Source organism: Hyaena hyaena, unplaced genomic scaffold (assembly GCF_003009895.1).
Source record: "Hyaena hyaena isolate Hyena2069 unplaced genomic scaffold, ASM300989v1 scaffold_28, whole genome shotgun sequence".
NCBI lineage: Eukaryota > Metazoa > Chordata > Mammalia > Carnivora > Hyaenidae > Hyaena > Hyaena hyaena.
In genome coordinates, this window is record NW_024080660.1 from 3,859,721 (window position 1) to 3,875,789 (window position 16,069).

The window sequence follows — 16,069 nt, forward strand, 5'->3', positions numbered from 1 at the left end:
CCTTCTTCTACCTCCTCAGCTCACTTTCTCTCTGGAGCTTTCTCCCCCTCACCTGCTCCTGTAACACTGAGGAAAGCAATTCACACCCTTCTGTGAATTTAATCCTCTTACTCTTTCTCCCATGGGCATTTGCATTGGCCCCTTTGTCTCTAACCTTGGAGGTTAAAGGGAGCAGTGGGGAACCCCAGCACCCCCAGGCACCATAGCCCCCACCACAGGAGGGCTTGGCAGCCACGTGAAGTGGATTGGAGATCACACTTGCTGGAGCCAAACCCATTCCTTCAGCAAATATGTTTTGAGCATCTACAAGGGGTTCTGGAAATTAAATGGAAAATAGAGCAGACAAGGTTCTTCCCTCACAGAGCCCACAGTCTAGAAGGGAAACAGGAAGAAAAGAAAAAAGGCACAAAAAACCAGAAAACAGATAAAATAAGTACCAATTGTGGTGAGTGCTGTGAAGGAGGCAAATGGGCCGTGAGCAGGAGAATAAAGTGTGGACAGTGATGTTGAGGGATGGGGGGTGGGGTGGGGAAGGGAAGATAAAGAAAGGAACATTTATGTTGAGACCAGAGGATGAAAGGGAGGCTGCCCTGGGAAGAGCAGTGTTTGCGGAAGTGCTTTCCAGGTAAAGAGATATTTATAGGGCTTGAAGTCTGGGTAAAGGCAGATCTTTCAATATGGAGATCTGACTGGGATTGGGCCAAGTTTGTAAGATAACAGTTCAGGATTGGAGGATACAGCGAAGGGAGGGTCTTGAAAAATAAACAATTGTTTGATAAGCTAGTGGTTTGCCAGGTTAAGCAAACGATTGTCCCGAGAAGGGGGCTGTTTGAGCAGTCTATTGTTCAGATAAATTGATTTTCAGGAAGTTCCTGGAGCAAATAATAAAATTATTTACTGGTTTACGGGCTTATCTTCCTGGGCAAGAAATTTCTGGAACAAATATTAAAGTCATGCCGATGTAGGCAGCCTTAGTTAAATTACGTGACGGCAGGTCGTCTCAGTTCTCTGAAGCAGTGAGGCGGTGGTGGCCTCCTGAGAGATGAGGATGACCTGGGCCAGGGTGGGGGACCGTGAAGACAGAAAAGAGGAGGGCTGGGACGTATTTGTGGAGATAGATCCACAGCACTCACTAATTTGGGTGGATGGAAAGAAAGAATCAAGGATGACTCCTGGGTGGTACCATTTCTTGAGATGGGAAAAATGGGACAGGGTATACACAGGCTTGCGGGGGAGGGTGGTGGTTAATGGTCCACTTTGGAACATGTTAAATTTAGGATGTATGTGAGATCCTTGGGTAGAAACGTCAAGTGTGTGGTCAGATACAGGGGTCGGAGGTGCACTGAGCAGTCTTGGAGATTTACTTAAAAAATCAGGAGAATCCTCAGCATAGCTGGTATGTAAAGCTATGGAAACCTAAACCTAAAATGTCGCCTATGGGGAGAAGGTAGAGAGGAAAATGAGATGCAGAAGGGAGCCCTTGGGAAACACTGACCCAGAGAGAAGGTGGAGGAAGGAATATAAATAAGGGAGGCTGAGAAAGGGCCACCAGTAAGGTCAGAAGAAATTTAGGGGGGTGTAGAGTCATGAACTGAGTGTTTCACAGAGGGAGTCATCAACTAGGTCAAATAGTGTCATTTTGATGGGTGTTCCCCGGAAATGAATAGTAGTATAGAAAGACTCAGAATCTTCAAACTGCCTCCCATCGCTTACTGGCCATGACCTTGAGCGTCATTCTTCTTACCTCTAAAATGGGAATAATGATGGGGCACCTGAGTGCCTCAGTCAGTTAAGTGTGCAACTCTTGGTTTCTGCTCAGGTCATGATCTCACGGTTCGTGAGTTTGAGCCCCGAGTTGGGCTCTGCACTGACAGCACAGAGCCTGCTTGGGATTCTCTATGTCTCTCCCTCTCTCTCCGTCCCTCCCCTGCTCATGTACATGCTCTCTCTTTCTCTCTCTCAAATAAATAGACTTAAAAAAATAATAAGATGGGATAATAAGATAGGAATAATGATAGAACCTCATAGAACCGGGATAAGGTACAAATAGATATTGTATATGAAAATAGAATTGTATATGTATATTATCTTACTGTGTGTAAGATGGTAGTAGGCAGATACTTAAATACATTTCAAGGGCACCTGGTGGGCTCAATCAGAAGAGCACACAACTCTTGACCTCAGGTTGTGAGTTCCAACCCCATGCTGGGTGCATAGATTACTAAAAACAAAAACAAAAACGATATTTCTCTCTTTTTTTATTTAAAAATAAAAATATTTTATTTATTTTTAATTTTTTTTAAATTTATTTCTAGGAGAGAGAGAGAGAGACAGCGTGAGCAAGGGAGGGTCAGAGAGAGAGGGAGTCACAGACTGAAACAGGCTCCAGGCTCTGAGCTGGCAGTCAGCACAGAGCCTGATGCGGGGCGCGAACCCACCAACCGCGAGATCATGACCTAAGCGAAAGTTGGACGCTTAACCGACTAAGCTACCCAGGCGCCCCAAAAATATTTTATTTTTTGATTAAAAAAATTTTTTGACAAGTGAAAAAAGTATTGATATACTAAAAATTAACAGAAAGTGAGACAAAAAAAAAAAATTTCAGTTTGGAGGCAGTGATGGGGAAGGGTGGTTGCCAATGAGGCGTGATGTAGTGTACAGGGGCTGTTGGAGAGGTGAGTCCATATCCCATATCTCTGTTCTTCCTCTCTCACTCTGCTGTGGCAAAGGACAGAGAGGGACCCCCAATGGAGGTGGCCATTGAAGTTGATCGGGGGCCAGAGGAAAACAACCGGGCATATGGAAAACACAGGCATGCTGGCTGGGAAGAGGAAAGGCTTGGTGGCACTTGGGTGACTCCTGGGTTTCAAAATGGCTTCATCCAGTCATCCAAAAGCCATACACTAGAGTTAATACTGACTCTTTCCGCCTCACATCTCACGTCCCCCACCCTTCCTTCTTTCCACACTCCCTCTCCCTAGCTTGCCTCAGGCCTGTGTCATTTTTACCCTGGTCACCACCACTGTCTGGTCACCAGCCTCCCTGCCTCCCGCTAGACTGATCTCATTAGAGCCCCTCCTTAGAATCCCTCAGTGACTCCCCATTCCCTTCAATCGACCAGTGGATCAACAACTTTTTGTCAAGGTCCCGCTCTTTGCCAAGCCCTCACTAGGCACCAGGGATGTAGTCGCGAGCCGGACATCTCTGCTCTCGGGGACCTTGCAGTCCAGTGAGGGGAGCCACACAAATGAACAATGACCACAGTATCTACAACCAGGGGTGGGGGTGGGGCTTCTGGAGCCCACACCGAGATGGGCACCCGACCTAGATTGGGCTGTCAAGTCATGCTTCTGGAAGAATCGATATCTGGGCTGAGACCTAAAAGATGAATAAAAGGAGTTAGGTAAGGAAGGCTGCGGGGAATGATGAAATCCAAAGCCCTCAGAAGGTCTTATGTGCCTGGCTGACCATCACCTGCTGAGAAGACGCTGGCCACCTACACGGTTGGCACACGGGTCTCTGCGGTGTCCCGGTTGCTACTCCTTTCACCTGCTCTACTTTCTGAGACCCAGTTCAGAGAACACCTTCCCAAGAAGACTCTGATTCTTGTCCCTGCACCTGAGTGCCCTCAGTGGTCCCCAGGCCCCCTGTGCTGGTCTGGTCTTGACACTCTTCCACTTCTCTGTAATTCCACATTCACTCATCTGTCTACTCCACAGAATGGGAACCCAGAAAGGGCAGGGCACCCTCTCATTCATCCTGGTGTCCCCAGCACGCTGCTGGGCCAGGCATATTGTAGGCACTTAATAAGTACTTTGAATTAAAGGAATCCACTCCTTTATATAGAACAGCTCAAGAAAAAAAAAACAAAAACAAAAAAAGAGCACTTGAGAGAGTACCAGATGCCAGGACTCGAGAATGGTCTGAGGCATTAGGAAGCAGTGTAGCTGCAGGTGGGGTGAGGGTCCTAAGGGAGGTTCAGAAACAGGGTCTGAAACCCGAAATCCTGGCTGGCTGGAGGGTGAGGAGGTCGGAGTTGGATGGACAACGTCTTGGGTCTTGCTTCAAGGAGCGAAGATCCTCGGTTAGCGACCCTCATACCTGAGCAGTGGGAGGGGGCGGAACCCACCTCTTTCTTCTCTTCTCGCCCACCCCCGCCGCCCTCCCCTTTCCGACAGAGGTTTCCAGCTGTGGATGCCTGGATGGACCTGGCTGCAGGGAGGAGGAGGGAACTCTGTCCCTCCCTCCTTCTCCATCTCCCCACCCTTCCTCCTTCCTCCTCCCCCTGCCCGCTCTCTGTCTCCCTCCCTCTTTCTCCTCTGAGGCTGTGGAGTCGCCTCGCAGCAGCGAGCTGCGAGCGCCCTGCTCCCGGTCCCGGCTTGAACTGAACTGTGCAAGTGGCGGGTCCCGGAACCCCGGGCCAGGAGCGGCGAGCCCGGGTCTGAGCCCGGGCCCAGCGGCCAGCCGCCGAGGCCCTGGTTCGGGACCGAGCCCGCGCGCGGAGCCGGAGAGCCGGGCGGGCGGGCCGGCGCAACGTCCCGGCGAGTCCGGGAGCAGGACCGCGGAAGGCAGGGAGACGGCCGCGAGCAGAGGGCAGAGGGCAGAGTGCAGAGAGAGGCCTGGCTCGGCGGAGGGCGCCGCCCGGCCGGAACCGAGCTCTCCGCCCGGGACGGCGGCCGGCGGTGCGGCGCGGACCCAGGGTGGCCACGAGCCCCGAGCGACTCCCCGGCCCACGGCGGGGGGCGTGCCTCCTCCCAGCCTGGCCGCCCCAGCCCCGCACGCCGGTCAGCTGCATCGCCGGGGCATGTGAGCGGGAAGCCCGGGCTGCCAGCCGCGAGGACCCGGTCGGAGGAGGAGCAGGAGCAGCAGCGCGGAGCCCCGAGCCCGGCGCCTGGCCGAGTAGTAAGTGCGCCCCCCCTGCGCCCGCAGCACGCCGCTGCGCCCCGCTCCCCAGCCCTCCGAAGTTTGACACTCGCGCCCCCGCGTTTCTGGGCACACGCCGGCTCTCGTCTCTGCGAGTTTCGATCCTTTGCAAAGTTTTTCGCGAAGGAACGGACCCCCACCTACCCCTCAAAACGCCGGCCAGCGGCGGCTCCTCTCGGGCAGACCCGGGTCCCTCCGCAGAGGGGTGGCAGCCCGGTAAGGCCTTGGCGGGTTGTGGAGGGGGGGGGGGCTGTGCGCACCACGCTTAGCCAGGCTTGGGGTGCACCCCCCCCTCACCGACCGGCCGAGGGCACGGTCACTGGGGTTTTCTCACCAGCCTGTCTAGGCGCCCAGTTTGAGGATTTCCCAGCGGGAAGCGGAGGCGACCTGTGCGCGCCCCGCGTGGGACTCGGGTGCGGGCGCCCAAACGCAGACCCACCCCCGCCCTGGCTGGTGCGGTGCGTGGGGCCGGCCACGCAGTCCTTCCCACCCTGTCAGGTTCGCACCCCAGCGGACCCGCCGGGCGCTGCATCCTGTTTGTTTTCTGCTCCGGCCGCTCCTGTTTCACCCCTTCCCACCTCCCACCCTGGCCTCCTCCTTCCCAGCCCCCACCTCCCGCCTTGGCTGTCGGAGGTGAATCTCCGCATCCTGATTTCCCGGCAAAGCGAATCTTGCCTGGGGGTAGGGAGGCGGAGATGTGGGGAGGGGGCCCTTCGCTCTGTTCCCAGCGGCTCGCCATTGTTTTCCCACCCCGCGCGTTCCGTACGTAAACACACACACACACACACACACACACGCCGGCGGCTGTGACACACGCACACACCAGCGGGCGCGCACACCCACACGTGTGTGTGTGTGTGTGTGTGTGCGCGCGTGTGCGCGCGCGTCGGCTGCTGCGAGTCCCCGGACGCGTCGGGGTGGCCCGCGGGATTTTCCCAGCTGCCCGCCTGGCCTTGCAGGCTGGAGGGGCTCCGTGACTTATCCGGGGCCCCGCAGGGCGAGAGACGTGGGGGCTGCTAGAGAGTCCCGCGCGGGGCCGCGAGCCGGGCCTGGGCGGGAAGTGCATTTTGAACTTCAGCCCTGGACCTTTCCGGGAGGACCCCGAGCGCACGAGCGGCGGCTCCCGCCCCCGGGAGGGCCGTCGGCAGCTGCAAGGACTCCAGCGGCGTTCTTGGCTGCCGCCTCCGTGACAGGGGCTAGGAGGAAGCCGAGGAGTTTTCCTGGGAAGTTAGCTGTGACTCTGTGGGAATTTCCGGGCAGGGCGCCGCGGCACTGGCGAAGGGGTCTGGCCAAAGCCAGAGGAGATGCTGCGGTTCTGGGCGGAGTTTCGAGATCGGGTTTCTACAGTGCTCCCTTAGGAAGTAGTGCTCCCTTAGGAAGTAGTGCTCCAGATGCTGGGTTCAGCGCACTTTGGTTTTAATTCCCCTCCTATGGGCAGCATGAGCTCAGGCGAGTCCTTTAACTTTTACAGGATTTCCCCTCTGCGGAATGGGCAGAATTATGTACATATCTTTGAGGCTGGCATCTAATAATCAGTTAAGCGATAATGGTTTGGGAGGCATGAACTCCAAAAGGAAAGGGACCCCTCCTCCCCCCAGTGGGACCACTAGCTCAGTGGTTAAAAGCCAGGGGCTCTGGAGGTAGATCCTAGATCCTGCCACCGGCAACTTGATCTTGAGTGATTTAATCTTACTGCTCTGTGCCTCAGTTTGCTCGTCTGAGTCTCAAAGAACAAGGCACATAGTAAGTGCTGGAGAAATGTCAGATGTTATTGTCATTATGACTTAACTGTACAAAGCCCAGAAGGGCACTTTGGGATTGTGCTCCTTTAATCCATTATAACAATTGTCCACTTCTGGGAGAGAAGAAGCCTCTCCCTTCTTCCCACCCTCTCCTAACACTGACTTTTCTGATTCTCCCTACTCCTTGCCTACTTCCGTCTTGTTAAGTCTTTTATCACCTCCCCTCATGCTCCCCCCCATTATTTCACAGTTTTTATGAAAAGCATTTTATTCCCTCCTTTTCCTCATTCTTAAAAATTAATCTTGGCCCACCTGCAGTCTTCTCTCCGTGGAAATCAGGCCCCAGGAAGGAAGGTTGTCCCCTGAGGATCCTGGCTTTGGCTGCTGGCTCAGGATTGGATGTGCATTTGTGTCTCTGGAGCTGGGTGAATTTCTGGAGAGAGGAGCCCAGGTGTCTGGGGCCCCGTAGGGAAGGGGTACGTAGGGGAGGGGAGTCAGGTGGGATTGGGCTAGGCTGTTCCTGGGGGAGCTCCGCTCCCTGGGCAGCGTCTGGGTCACCTGCTGCTGGGGCTCACTTGGGAACCGGGAATATCACGGCTGCCTGGGAGGACTGGATGTGAAGTTTCATCTTCAACTTTGCACTTGCAGTTAGAGTATTTTCTAGGAGTTTGGGTTTGTCACAGGCCCCTGGTCTGATTCTGGACACTCTGCAAATGCACAGCGCCAGTAAGGGATGAGCTGGGTGACAGGAGGGAAGAAAGCAGCAGGTGGATGCCGCCTCAGACAATGGGCTCCTCTTTCTCTGATACCCTACCTAGCCCCCACCCCGGGCATGGGGGACGGTGGCCAGGTTAGTGCTTGGAGATCCTACCCGTGGGCTGTTTTCAGTGATGAGAACCAGCACCGGCGCCTCAGTCCCCCCTTTCATTCCTTCAATAGAAATTTGTTGAAAACGTATTACGTGCTAGGCAGCGTGGCTTTTAGGGGTGAACAAGACAGGTAGTGTGTGTGCCCTCATGGAGCCTTCGGTCTAGCGGGAGGCAAGAGATAACTTGAAATAAGTAACCAAGACCACATTAGGCCCTGTGTGATGTGGAAGAAACACAACAGGGCCCCGCGCTAGAGGATGTGCGCTTGGAGGCAGGCAGGGGTGGCCCTAGATTGGAAGCCAGTGAAAGCCGCCTGCCCTGCATCCTGCGTGGAGGATGGCTGAGCGGGAGCCCTGAGGATAAGAGGCCAGCCTCCAAGACCCAAAGAAAGGATTCTGGGCTGAGGGAACAGCAGATGAAGCATCCCTGAGGCCAGATCAAATTTTGCAACAGCAATGTGGCCAGAGGAGGAGAAATGAGAGGAAGGCAAGAGCCTGGTCACACAGGTCGCGGTAGGACTGGTGAGGAGCCTGCATTTTATGGGCAGAGCGATGGGGAGACGTGGGAGAGTTTTAAGTAGGGGAGTGACTTGATCTGATTTATGATTTTAACAGATTGTTTAGTATACAAGAAACAGGTCATCAGAGTTGCCCGCAGGGGAGGGAGATGATGGGGGGAGGGGTGGGTTGGGATGGAGGAAAGATGGTGTTTTGGCTCCAGAATGTTGTTTGTCCTTTCTGAGTATAGTGCACATATCAACCATACCACACAAACGCAAACCCAGAAAGCGTAGGTAAAAAAAGAGCAGCTTATAATTTGGAAAATGTTTATAATAAAAAGTGTAAGAGAACCTATATAAAGCTATATGGTACAGCACTAATTTTGTACAGATAATTATAATTTAATAAAAAATTAAAAAAAATTTTTAAATGTTTATTTATTTTTGAGAGAGAGACACAGCGTGAGCAGGAGAGGAGCAGAGACAGAGGGAGACACAGAATCTGAGGCAGGCTCCAGGCTCCGAGCTGTCAGCACAGAGCTCAGTATGGGGCTTGAACCCACGAACCATGAGATCATGACCTGAGCCAAAGTTAGCTGCCCAACAGACTGAGCCACCCAGGCGCCCCTACAAAATTGTATGTATACACATGCCCAGCCTGCACACATACATAAAAAGATTCAGAGGCTGCCTCGAAATGTTTACAGAGCTAATTCCAGATGCTCGACAATGGGGTGACTTTTATTTCCTTCATCTTTTATTGATTTTTCCAGTCTTCTATGATGGTCATGAATTACTTTTGTAAGTGGGAAAAAAATGTAAAAAAGAGAGGTCGCTTTGGCTGCTAATAGAGGATAGTTTGGAGAGGAGCGAGAATGGAAGGGGCTAACTAGGAGGCTGATTAGGAATTTGAGGTAGGGCGGGCTGGAATTGAGGTAGGGTGGGCTGCAGTTGAGGTAGGGTGGGCCGAGGGGAGATTGTTCTTGGAAGTGAAGCCAGCAGATCTCACTAACCACTCTCTGCTCTCTGCTCGTGCCCCGGGAGGGCATTCTATCCCCCCAGCTCAGATTTTGTGATCGGGAGTATTGGGGTCAATGGTGATGAAGGGCGATTTCCAGTGCTGCTTGGGCTTGAGAGGCGTCCCCCTTTCCAGCTTCCTCCTCACCCTGTCTTTCCTTAGTGGGGAGAACCCCATTCTGAACACTTTGCTACGCTCATAATTAGCAGATTCTGGGCCACATGATGGATCTAGGAAGGATTTAGAGCTGGGAGAAATAGTCATCACTTGACGGCTCCGAGCCTCTGTTTTCCCATCTGTGAAATGGGACAATAACAGCAACAATGCTTACTTCTGAAGTCTTCAGTGGCACGCCGTGAATGGTATGGGTCTGAGTGAGCTGTTCCCGGATAAGTGTTTGCGTGAGAGGCCTACTCTCCAGAGGACCTAACATCCTTGCCCTTGCGGAGCTAACATTCTACACAGGTTTACTCCTCTCTGGGGGCGCTTTGAGATCACCCTTTATTGGGCAGGTTGCCAGGAAGCCTCTGGGAAAGCGTGGAATTCAAATACCGCCATGCCTGTGCTCCCCTCCCCCTGCCACATTCAGAGGTAAAGGGGAGCCTTTGAAAAGGGCTCTGTGCTGGGAAGGCCCAGCCAGGCCCACAGTAAATCGTGCTTTGAATGGGAATTATTTTTGTGCTCAGTGTTTGCTTACGAGGGCTCGCTCCTGTCCAAACTCGCCAAGGTCCTCACCCTTTGCGAGTCCCCTTTCTGGAACCTGGGTATGTCAGCCAGGAAGGCTGTCACAGGGCCCGTGGAGTCTTGCTTTCACCTCTCCTGTCATTCCCCCCCGCCCCCGTCTTCCTGCTCCCAGGAGGATGTGCTCTGGATGGGGTCTTTGCTTGGGTTGCCTCCGTTTTGGCTGCCTCTTCCTCGGAGCCCTCCTTCCAGCTCCTCGGAAAGCCTCGATTAGGAGATTTGTTACAGGCCAGCCCAGCAGGGCTACCTCCAAGCTCTGCTTGCTTCTCTGGCCGAGTGACTGTTTTCTTTACAAAACTCAGATACTCTTTCTGAGCAGCAATGACGTGGCGGTTTCCTCCTAAGAGCGGGCGGAGTAGAGTAGGGTGTCCAGTTGGGCCCCGAGCGCCTGTTCTATCTCGTGGATCTAGCCAGAGACCCCTGAGGCCATTCCTGCCCAAATCTCGGGGTGGTGGAGGCCCCCGGGGCTCCCTTAGGAAAAGGTTGTTGCCTATACCGTGTGGCCCGTAGCGTAGAACCTCGAAGTTACCACCTGCTACTCCAGACATGTTCTTGGCCTTCCTGCCCCTGCTTTATTTAGGAAGACCCTCTGCTCCTGGATCCTGCCTCATTTAGGAGGAGGAGCCAGTGGCCCTGTGGCCCCGGCCCCCCCCACCCCCATCCCACTAGGTGCTGTGGGGTGGAGGGGAGATCTAGAAGGACCCAGACATGGAATACTGACAGCGGTCAGACCTCCAAGAGGCTGTGCGGTGAGGAGTAAGTGTCTGGGGTTCCGTCACCGCCTCCCAAGGTTGTCTGCAGGCAAATCCGAGGGCTGGGCATGGCCCAAGATGTGCTCAGCATCTCAGTCCTAAGGGTGCCCAAGGGCCTGGGCCGGGAGAGCGCGCAGCCGGGGCTGAGAGGTGTACGCAGAGGTTGTGGTGTCCACTCAGGGGTGTGTTTTCAGGGGAGAAGTGTGTGTGAGGTGGTAGAGGAAGAGATGTGGACCGGATCTCCCGCTTCCACATTTTTCTTCAGTAGCATCCTCTACCCAGGCCCCTTCGGCCGCTCTGGGAAGCCTGACACACACCGCAAACCTGCATTCGCTTCCCTCCACACAGTCTTCAGACTCCTCCCACTGCAGTACCTTTAAACACCCCGGGGGGGATTGTGGCCAGGTTGGGAGTGGGGAGAGGCTTAGTGTTACCCCCTCATTGTCCCCTGTATCTTCTGGGGACGTGTCCAAGGTAGGGTTTCAGTGCTTTGGTTTGAAGAGAGAACAGGAAGGGGCCGCAGAGCAGGCAGGAACGCTCAGGCTCTCTTCCCCCGCCCTGGCGGTTTAGGCCTGATCCCTGCCAGGCCTGGAGCTCCCTGGGGGACCCGCCCCAGAGGAGGCCAGACTGTTCTCCTCCCCTCGGCCTTACCTCCCCCAGTCCCCACCCCCTGCTTGAATCAGAATGGAATGTGCAGCCTGTGGAACTGGATGGGGTGAAAACTAGTTCCCAGAGGGCCTTGGTCCAGGCCTTCTCCCATCCCCCCTCCAAGGGGCTGGGTCCTGCTCCTTGGCACGCAAGAGGCGCCCCGCCGCTGGCTGCCGATTCCAGGGGGTCTGGGTCCCGCCATCTGAAGGAGCCCCCGGGGGGGGGGGGAGGGCAGTGGGCTAGGAGGCCCAGCAGACCCATCCCCAGCTAGACCACCATCCTTTGCTGACTCCTTTTCTTAAAATTGTGCCTCCTATTTCTATCCTCATTTCTGTGTTTTCTATAGTTTCCAAAAGTCCGACACCATGCATTGCCTTTGTAATCAGAATGAGAAGGGTTTAAAATCTATCCAGAGCCTGCCACACACTGGAACAGAAGAGTAGGCAGTGCTCCTTCTCTGGAGGACCCCCAGGTGTCTGGCAGGAGGGGTGAGAGTGTGAACGTGAGAAGCAGCCCTCTCCCGAGGACAGGCCGCCCCGGCCCCTGCCCTCCTGTTGGCCCTGGCACCTGGGAGGAGGCAGCAGAGGGAGTAATTCTGGCCTTCAGCTGCCCTCACGCTGACTCAAAAGAGTTAACTCTTGCCTGGCTGCATGGGCTAAGCCAGGCAGGCCCTGTGCACCCCTCAGAGGGGAGGGAGAGGGGAGTGTTCTGACTGCCGGGTGTGAAGTTCTAGAAACCGCCCCTAGCCCTGCTGAAGGAGCTGAAGTCATTCCTTTATCCCGATGAGGCTTCAGTGCCAGGCCTGTCCCTGGAGGGGTGGGTGGGGTGGGGAAGGAAGGGAGAGTGAAAGGTTCCTGGGGAGGGGCTGGGAGGAGGCCTGGGTGCAGGTATGACTAGGAGGCAGGTGGGGTGAGGGGAGGGGAGAATGAATAGGGAGCTGTTGAAAAGAGAGGGAGTGGTCCCTCCAGCCCCTGCTGTTTCTCCGGCTGACCTGGCCCCCCCTTTCCCTGGCTGGTTGGCGAGGGCGTGCTTGTGTGCCTGCGTGTCCTTGTGCTTAGGCAACCGGGGTAGCGGTGCTGTGTTCTAGAGACCTTGGTTAGCCCCTCTGGTCTCTGGGAGACCAGGAAGTGCTTCTGAGAGCCCCAGGGAGACCAGCCTCAAGAAGGAAAGGAGAGAATGGACTGTGAGACCAAGGAGAGCCGGAGGGAGGCCCTCCTCTGGTCCCTCCTTCATGACCTTCAAGGCTCCAGAGCCTCTGGTGCCTGACAAAGGATTGGGGTTTCGGTTCCATTCTACCTGGGGAGGGGCAGAGCAGCAGTTAGTGTTGATTTCCTCTCCGTAAATTCAGTTGCCTCTATGTCCTTGGGAGCCTGGACTGCAGCCCTATCCCGCTCCTCTGGAGTGGAGGATGCTGGGAGTCCGGCCAGGGTGAGGGGCTGGAGAAAGAACAGAGTGGGTAGGCAAAGAGTTAGTGATGGAGTCATAGGGTCCCTTAGCTGGAGCTGGTGGGGCAGAGAGGGGGAGGCCTCTCTTAGTTGGAGTGAAGGTACCCTAGCTGGGAAACAGGTCAAAGAACAGAGGGAGGGGATCTTTGTCACATCTTGCCTGGAATAGAGGTGGGTAACAGGAGAACTTTCTGGTAATCTGAGGACGTCAAGGGATGAGCTTGACTGCCATCTAAGTTGTGCTAAGTATAGAAGCCTGGGTGCATGGGACTCTTAGGGTTGTGCAGTGCTCAGTCTGCACGACTGTACATGATGGCCTTGTTGGAACTGGTCAGAACATCAGGGATCTATGGTTTCCAGAATGTAAGTTCACTTCTCTTCTGGCAGCTCTGCCTGGCCTTAGATCCATTCTCCTCAACAGAACGCCCCAAATTTGGAGGTGATTTGGCTTTTTGTTGCCCGTTTCTGGGCACTGATTGACTTGGAGCTTGGGGAACCAGAAATGAGGGGAGGGCCAGTTGGGAGTGTGGGTGTGCGTGCTTTGGGTGTTGAGTGAGGGTCTGTGTAGCTGGACTGCTACCCACCCGCAGAGCCTGAGTCCTGTTGGGACCAGTGGCTGTAGAAGCCAGTTGTCCATAGCAGCGAGGGACCTCCTGCTTCCCCAGTTAAGGCCCTGGATTTGGGAGACCTGGAAGGGAAGGGGCGGGGAAGACTGAAGGGGGATGTGTATGAGGAGAGGGGAGTTCCTGCCTGGCCTCACAACAGCCTCTCTTATGGCCTTCTGCTGGCCTCCGACCCACAGGGTCTTCGTTGAGTCCTTGCCCTCCTGTCTCCCTCTTTCGTGCTCAAAACTCACCCGTCCCTGTCCTTCAAGATCCTGTTTTTGATCTCTGAGGAGATAACTGGCTAAGTGGATTTACCAACCTAAGTTCATGTGCTGGTGGGTAATTCTTGAAGCCTTTATAACCAGCCACAGGGCCTTATTAATCCAGGAGGTGACTGTCAGAGAGGGAACTCGGGGCGGAGGTGGAGTGGATGTTCGGGCCTGTGGGGGCCTGCTCCGTTCACGCAGCCGCTCAGCGGGCCCGTGGGGAGCACCTACCTCGCGGCTGGGCTGTGACCTGCTTCGCTGGGGCTAGGAGACCAGCACAGCCCCGCACTGCTTGGTGAGGAAGGTGTAGGGAAGTAAGTCATCAGCCGATACAGCCTGACAAAAGCCAGGGTGGGGTGATGCAGGGTGGAGTGTTACGGGGGCACCCCCCCTGGAGGGCACCGCAATCAGAGTTGGGCAGTCAGGGAAGGCTCCCTGTAAGAGGAAACCTAGAGACCTGGAGGGTGCGGAGGAGATCGCTTGGCAAGAACAACTCAGAGAGAAGAGAAGGTTGTAGGGACAGATCCTTCCTCGTCAACCAGGGGCCCTACCTGGCTCTCCGAGGGCATGACAGCTGGTCCTGTCCCTCACCAGGGCCCGAGGGGGCATCAGGACTTTGGAGGGAGGGAGAGTGCTAGGCATTTGAAGACAGGGCGGCTAGAGAGAGGCTGCTGGTACTCTGAGTGGTGTGGCGGCGGCTGCCCTGCGGTATGGTGCTGCGGGTTCAGGCGGGACTCCGCTCTGCGGCCCAGGTGGCCCAGGCGGCCCGGGATTGGAAGCCAAAGCCTCTCCCAGGCCGCTGGGGGCGGGGGGGGGGGGGTTGGTAGGAAGGATTGCCAGGACCAACTGCAAATTAGCCAGGCTGGTGTTAAATGCCTTCGCTATGGCTTTCCTCCTCTCCCGTCCCTCCCTGCCCTCCTGATCAACAACTGTGTCAACAGCAGGGTGATTGTGCTTGGCCCGTAGCCCCTGGGGCTGCCAGGACCGGGCAGGTGCTGGCAGGGGCCGCCGGTGCCCCACGCCGGGGGCAGGCTGGGCCTGGCTGCCGGGGCTGCAGGATAAACAAGGCCGCACACAGGCCGGCCAGGAGGGAGGGAGGCCACAGGCAGGCAGGAGGAGAACAGGTGTCTCAGGAGCCCCGCAGACACAAAGGGCTTCTTGTCTCCTCCTCCCTGGCCACCCCCCCCTCCCCTGCTCTCAGGCCCAGCCAGAGACCAGCAGTCAGGTCAGCCAGGGGGTGCTGGCAGCGGGGAAAGGGCAGGTGCTGACCCCCACACTCCCGCTGCAACTTGCTGCTTGCTTTTTCTTGCTGGAGGCAGAGGTAAAACCAGTCCATACGAGGCGCGAGCCCCACGGGCAGGGGGCCTGTCTCTGAACAGATCTGTTGGCCACGAGGCCTCTGTGGGTCTCAGTTTCCCGCTGGAAAGACAGCAGGACCCTTCACCCCTGCTGGGACGCTCAAGGAAGAAACGGATGGGGCATAGGAAAAGCACCTGGAGGTCTGGGGAAGAAGGAAGTGGTAGATGTCAGAGGTGGGACCAGAAGTAGGGATATCCGGGGCCAAGGAGTTCCGGGTGGGGTTCGGGGCTGGAGGCAGCCGGGGTGCGCCAATACCCCCCTCCCTCTCTACCCTTTTTATGCAACGAACTTTTACAGAGCACCTAGCGTACCAGGCACTGCACTGGCGATGGGGAGGCAAGACAGTACCAGCCTGGGCAGGCAGACTCTGGAGCCAGACTGCCTGTGTGGTCTTGGGTAAGTGACTTAACCTGTCTGAGTCTCAGTTTCCCCATTTGTAATGTGGGAGTGATAATAGTCACTGCCTCGCGGGGCTGCTATGATTGTTAAGTGTGAAGAGGTGCTCGGTGAGGTATCTCGAATTTTAAGGGCTGCATTATAGAAGGCTGGTCTTGTCCCTGTCCCTGGGGTGTGAACCTGGCCAGGACCTGAACACGTAATTGCCGTCCAGTCAAGGATTAGAGACCAGGGGTCTCAAAGATGCCCTGGCGGAGCGATCATCTCTTCTGGGGTTATTGGGGAGTGATTTTTAAAGAAAGGGCAACAGTTGAGCTGGGCTTTGAGTGACGTGCAGGAGTTTTCTGGCCAAGAATATAGGAAGGGCCTTCTAGGCAGGGGCACTGCACCATTCAGAGCCCCGTGGTGTCAAAGTACGAGTTTGTGCATGCCTTACAGATTGTGGGGATGACAGCGAGGGCTGGGTTGGAGGGGGTGGCCCGGGCCAGACTGAACACTATTCAGTTCAGGCTCATCCTTAGCTTGCTCTGGGTTTAGGTGCCAATTTTGGTCATCATTTTGTACCTTTCTTCTTCCTCCTCTCCACACCGACACCTTATGAATAACTCAGTCTCAGTCTGGAATAGTTTTCAGTTTAGAAGCAGGAATAGCTCAGTGAAAACACCCTGGAGCTGTACAGTCAGAAACTTCTGGATTTGTAGCTTTCGGATTTTGAGTCTCAATATTGGGCCATTTTGCCTAATTCCTTTTTTTAAAATATTTATTCATTTTTGAGAGGCAGAGGCAGAGCGTGAGTGGGGGAGGAG

The 16,069-nt window shown here is 55.3% G+C and overlaps 1 protein-coding gene across 3 annotated transcripts in view; it reads left to right on the plus strand.

Annotated features, from left to right (window-relative positions):
- The first annotated feature begins 4,338 nt into the window (after nucleotides 1-4,338).
- SOX13 (SRY-box transcription factor 13) overlaps nucleotides 4,339-16,069 on the plus strand; it is a 46,301-nt gene continuing 34,570 nt past the window's right edge. For all 3 annotated transcript variants that reach the window (XM_039227496.1, XM_039227495.1, XM_039227498.1), the window contains exon 1: nucleotides 4,339-4,902. The gene's annotated coding sequence lies outside the window, so the exon portion shown is untranslated. The remainder of the gene's footprint in view (nucleotides 4,903-16,069) is intronic.